This window comes from Cornus florida, unplaced genomic scaffold, assembly GCF_030987335.1.
Source record: "Cornus florida cultivar Cherokee Brave unplaced genomic scaffold, ASM3098733v1 CherokeeBrave_3.0.0_Hap2_Chr08, whole genome shotgun sequence".
Classification (NCBI taxonomy): Eukaryota; Viridiplantae; Streptophyta; class Magnoliopsida; order Cornales; family Cornaceae; genus Cornus; species Cornus florida.
The window spans coordinates 33296295-33302900 of NW_026775578.1; positions in this window are offsets into that span (position 1 = coordinate 33296295).

Sequence of the window (6606 nt, forward strand, 5' to 3'; positions counted from 1 at the left end):
CTTTATTTTTCAGAGTTCTATGTTTGATACGAAGCTATTCTTGCTAATCTAATGCTTCATGTTTGATTGGGTACTGGCAAATCAGAATGCATATATGGCCTATGTCATGCTTCAGTCTCAACATGTTTACTTGCAGTGTTGATTGGTTTTGTCTTCAGAAGCTTCCAAATATCATGCTACTTTAACAAAAGAAAATATGATAAGTTCTGTAGAATCCCATTTGGGCCCTCATCATAATTAAAGGTAGAAGGGCATTACTTAGTGGTTTAGTTAGTAGAGCGCCAAGCTCCTCCCGGGTGTGTCCGTGTTTGAGTCTTACCTTCCCCTAGTTAATGCTAGCTGATACACGTTTGTTTTTATTTTTTATGAAGTAAATACTACACAATATCACAAAACGTACAGGGCTTGAACCGGTCACCACTCTTTTGAGCATGGAGAGGTTATGTGTGAACGATATTCAATTTTTCACATGGGAGTTTAAATGGGTTTTTGGGGGTCAACATTAAGGGATTGAACAAGGATTGGCAAAATTGTGCTTTATTAATATTTTCTAGCAAGCTTTACAGCACGAGGGGATTTTTTTGACTGCTATTTCCCTTCATTGAAGCCAAATGCCCGAAAAAACAAAAGATGATAGTGATAACTCCAATAGTAAGTTAATTTCGGTATTAATCAACATGCATTCCTTTGTTGTGGTGCTTAATAAGTACCCACTCACGAAGGGCCTGTAGCCAGTGGTATATAAAAAAAAAAAATCAATGGAAATTATCAAAAGAAAAAAAAAAAAAAAAAATTCCGGGATGTAAAATATTTTTTTATTTTCTAGTATTTGGTTGTCGTAAAATATTTACGAAGAAAAAAATTATTAAAATCGAACGATAATAACTTATTTATTAATTTTCGACAAGTTATTTTACATGTTCTACCCGATGGATTTAACTTCAATCTAGACCTTTGCTAAACACAATATTGAAAATAACTGATAATGAACTATGAGAGAAACAGAATATTGAAAAGGTTAAATAATCAACGAAATAATGAAATAAAATATGGAAATATGCAAGTTAATAATAAACAACAGAACATGAGTAACTTTGAAGAACTTTTGATTAAAATATGGAACTTACAACTTTGATCTTTGAATACAACACTTTTGTCTTGAGCCAAGCTCCTTGGATGAAATAAAACTAAAAACTTAAACTTAAAAATTACAATTTGAACTGAGAACTTTTGAAATGGAAACTAAGAACTAAACTTGAAATGAGCCTACCTTCAATGTCTTGAGGAGCTGTTATTTATAGGGCCTCGAAGGAGCCTTGGGGAGCTTTGGATTCCTTGGTGATAAGGATGCAGTAGGAGGCCATGTGCAAAGCCTGAAAGGCTGAATTGAGGTGATGGCCACTGACTTGCCTTGGATTCCTTTTTTGAAATGCTTGTTTGTCATGAGTACCGAAATGTGCTAAAAGCCTAAAAATGGAGAACTGTAGAATAAAATTTTAAACTGTAAATTTTGCCTTTTTTTTTTTTTTTTTTAGTTGCTATGCAGCGGCATCGAATAACCGAAGTCAGAAACTTTTTTGAAATATTGTTTACTGGAGCTGTTAGGTAAAAATACCAAAACAGTCATCTTCATTGGGTTGGGCCAAATCTGTTTGGGAATCATGGAAAGAACCTGAGCCTTCACTTCTGTTGGAGCCCATTTTTGAGAAGGCTATGGGATTGACTTGGGCTAAAGCTTCCATGAGGAAGGCTTCATACTCATCTTAGGATTTTGCTGAAGAAAGCTTTGCTTGGGCCTGGCTTTTGGATAGGAGGAAAGCCGAAGACTCTCCTAAGCCAGAACATGATATTGCAGGGTGCTTTGAGAACCATTCTGAAATTGCTTCTGGAGTAACATCTTTGATAAAGAATTGGTCCCACCATTTGACTTTGAAAATCCTTCCTAGAAGAGGAAGCTTAGAAGGGGTTTTGAGGATTTAGAATTGCCATAGAACTATCCATGACAATGCGAAATTTGCAAAAAATAAGAATGATTTGGGAAATTCGGAAAGCTCAGGAGGAGCTTGGAATTTTTCATTGAAAATTGAAAATCCCTTGGACACTGTTTTAGGGATAATTTCTTGGCATGGACCAAACATATGCCACCAGTCAATGAACCATTTGGGGACATTTAGATTGAAATTCTTTTGGAAAAGGATAAGCCAGGAATGACTATAATCCTGATTTTGGAAATAAAAGGTATTGTACCAGGCATCCTGATAGTCCTAGTAATTGAAAGTTTGAGGGTTGCGAGGCTGAGAAAATTGCCTCGGAGCATTGATGTTTTTACCACAAGCTGCCGGAGTAAGGACTTTTTGAATGGTACATGTGGTGTGAGAAATGAAAGACTCATCACCTTGTTTTGAATGAGTTCAAATTTTGATGGAATCAGTGTCCACTAAAATAAACTCAAAAAAATTTTGTGTTTTTCGAAAATCTGATGTTGGATAATGAAAACCTTTGACAAAATGATTTTGAGAAAGTAAAATTGGGTTTTGGTTAAAAAGTTCTTTTTCAACCACACAAATGGTTGATAAATTTGGTTTTTGAAAATAACGATATTTTTTTAGAGTGGGATTGTTGACCACCACTTGCTGTGAAACAGATCTTGAGGAAATTTGTTTATCTGATGCTGAAGAAATTGCGGCATAAGTTTTTTGAAGGGGAGGGAAAACTGGTTGTTGGGATTGTAAGTATGTTTGGATGGGGTCATACTGGATTGGGGACATGTCTATGACATGTTGGGGAATTGTGGTTAGAGCTGAAAACTGGTTTGTAATTAATGGAGATGGACTAGCACACATAGCTTCTTCATCTTCCTCGACTTTATCATACCAGGTTTTTTTGGAAGGGGTTTGAGAAGAGGATGATTGTGCATATGCATCTTTTGTTTTGTGGGGTTTTGTACTTGCAACTGAGGCTCCTCTACCTGTCTTGGGAGGCATGGTAACCTCCCTTAGGCTCCTGCTTTTCCCAGTAAAAATTCCCTGGCGAGAAAATCAAGAAGAGAATTGTTTTCTCCTTTTATATATTCAATATCAAAGTTAAATACAAAAAGAATAGCTTGCCATCGGGCAAAAATTTGTTTTGAGGCTATGTTATGAACATCTTTCTTTAAAACAGTTTTTGCAGATTGGCAATCAACATGAACTAAAAATTTTTGATTTAGTAAATCACTTTGAAATTTTGAAATGCATAAAACTATAGATAAAATTTCCTTTTTGACTGTAGAGTAATTTTGTTGTGCTTGGTTCCATGTGCAAGAGGCGAACTGAACTAGTTGTTCTTTGTCACCTGTTTTTTGTTTTAGGATACCTCCATATCCTAATTCAGAGGCATCAGTTTTCACAATTTTGAAGGCTTCTGGATCAGCAATAGATAGGCAAGGAAGGTTTTTTGCTTTGCTTTTAAGGATTCTGACTGTTTTTGTATGCTAATCGGATCATAAGGGAGGGGACTTTTTTAATCTTTGGCGTAGTGGAGCATAAAGAAGAGAAAGATCCTTGAAAAATTTAGAAAGATAATTTAGGCACCCTAAAAATCTTTGAAGCTGGGTTTTGTCTTTAATTTCATCAGGGAATTTATCAGCAAATTGGATGGATCTGTTGATTGGGATGACAGTTCCTTGGTGGATCTGAAAACCTAAGAACCTAATCTTGGTCTGGAACAAGGTTAACTTTGATAAAGAAAGGACTAATCCATTATGCTTGATGGTTTGAGCAAATATATTGAGATGTTTCCAATGAGCATCTATAGAAGAAGAAAATATTAGTATCTCATCAATATAAACAATTAAAAAATTCGTAAGATGAATAAAAATATCATTCATAATTTTTTGGAATTCTGAAGGGGCATTTTTTTATCCGAAAGGCATCACATTCCATTCATAATGGCCAAAAGAAACCGTGAAAGCTGTTTTGTATCTATCTTTTTCAGCAATTTGGATTTGCCAGAATCCTGACTTGAGATCAAACTTTGAAAAAACGGTTGCATGAACGAGACGTTGGATTAGGTCCTTTTTATTAGGCAGGGGATACCTGATCTATTGAAGAACTTAATTGAGGGGCTTGTAATTGATAACTAATCTGGGAACACCTCTTTCTATTTCAGCATTCTTTTGGACATAGAAAGCGGCACAGCTCCATGGGGAACGGCTTTTTTGGATGAGGGATTTGTTCAATAATTCCTGTACTTCTTTCATACAGTAATCAAGAAGTTCTTGACTCATTTGGCTAGGACAGGCTTTGGTAGGGATATCCTTTTCATTAAAAGATTTTTCATAAGGTAATTCAACAATGTGTTGTCTTCTGTGCCAAAAAGCGATTGGGAGATCAGAGCAAACCTGACTTTCAAGTCTTAATCTGAACCTTTGAATAGAGTCTTGGAGACTTTTTTTACTGAGTCGTTCATCAGTCTGTTTGAAGATTAGTTCTTGTTTGAGAAAGTCTAAATGCTTTGTTTTGCTCTCAATCCTGTTGACAGCAGGGACCTGAGTAACATAGGAATCCTTAATGGTATTGAGATCCTTGGTGTCTATAGGATGAGCAAAAGGAAAACAAATTTCTTGTCCAACTAAACTTGTTGAAATGCCTTGGCTATCAACTTTGAACGGGTAAAGAAGAGAAATAAATGGAGTTCCCAAAATAACAGGGGTATTGAGATCTTTGACAAGGATGAAAGGTGTTTTAATACAAAGACCCTGATTACAAACATGGGCTTTGGTTAACTTGTATTGAACTGTGAGTCGTGAACCATTAGCACATTGAAGTCGTTCTTTGGTTTTCTCAAAGTATTTCGTAGGGACAAGTCCTTCGTTGATACAATTGAGATCAGCACCGGAATCAATGAGAGCCACTGTATGAATGGTATAGTCTTTGTTGATGACAATTTTCAGATTAACATGCCATTTCTGAAATGTTATCTGGGTCAGAAGGTTGATGTAACTCTCATTGTCCTTGGCTTTCTCATTGTCCTTGGGTTCAGAAACTTGTTGTTCAAGTTTTGCAAAGGACTTATGTAGTAAGGCATCTATCTGGGATTGTTGAAAAAGAATTTGGCTTCTGAGGGTAAGAATATCATGAGCAGTGGAATCTTTCAAAGCCTTGCCCTCTTGCTTTAGGAGTGAAATCTCTTGCTTGGTTTGTTTGATTTCTTTATGGAGATCTTGAATTGTAATTGGCATCTGGGGTTGTGTACCAAATCTTTCAAAGATATCAGTAAAGTTGTAAGTATTTGGTATAACAACGGGAGCTTTGTCTTTCCTTTGGCCAATGCTGTTGGTGAATTTAATCAAGCATTCCTTGTGCTGATCAAGATCTTCTATTTTGTCAATGAGTTGCAACATAAATTCTTGATCCTTAGTAATCATACAGATGCATTTGGTTTTGATAGGTTGGTCATTCGAAGATGGGTTGGAAGAATCAGAATCATAATCTGTATCAGCATGATAGTCATCTTCTTGAATACCATTGATATCATGTTCGGATTATTCATCTGAAGAGTTTAAAAGAATTTACATCAGTTGGCTTCTGACGGTTTCAGGGAGATCGAGCTCATTGATCTTCTGTTTGGCTCTGCAATCGCGTTTGTAGTGACCCATCTTGCCACACTTGAAGCATTTTATATTTGCTTTTGAGGTGGCAGGTTTTTTTTGAAAATGTTTTGGAGGAGGGGCATTTTTCTGTCTATTTTTCTCAGATGAGAGATATTTATCTGCAAAGGAGGGTTTGTTCTTGTTATACCGTGACCTATTTTCGTATCTCTTGGGAAAAGGCTTTCTGTAGCGGGTGTGACTTTTTCGTTTGGAAGGAGGGGTTAGGTTTTCGAAGCCGAATTGTTGGCAAAAAGTTCCTAATTCCTTTTTGCTAGTGGCATTCTCATGCTTGATTTGTTGTTGGAGTTTGAAATCGGTGCAGAGAGCAATTCCTTCAGCTGTGATGGTACTGATGATGTCACCATAGGTAAGGGAGTCATAAGGAATATGGCCATTGTGTTTTGATTTGAAATGCTTGCAAATTCTCTCAGCAAAAAGATTGGGGAGTCCAGTAATGAACTTTTCTTTCCAAAAGGCTTGTTACAATCAGTCCTGGTGAGGACCTTTGAGAGGAAGACATCCTTGTACCATCTGAAATCCTGAAGTTTGTGACATCGAAGGTTGGCTAGAATTTCTGAGGTCTTGTCTCTAACAATTGTGAGGTCATCGAGGAATTGTTTGGCGATAGAGAAAATGAGAGTAGCAACTGCATCTTCTATATCTGCACCTTCTTCCGTTTTGATAATTGTTCCTTCAGGAGTTGTTTTGACAGAGTTAAGAATGGCTTGTCGTTTATCTAGAGTGAGGATGTTGTCCCACCATCCTTTGAGTTGGCCATTGAATCCTCCTACTAAGAGTTGTGCTATAGCATGATCAGAAGAGTCATTCTTGGTTTTGTAAGCAGTGCTGACCATTGTCATTTCTTGAAGTGTATTGAGAATGTGATACTCAATTTTGCCATCCATGTTCCATTCATAAATGGTACCACTATTATAAGCAGCTTGGGAAAACTGGCCTCGTTCTTCGATCTAGAG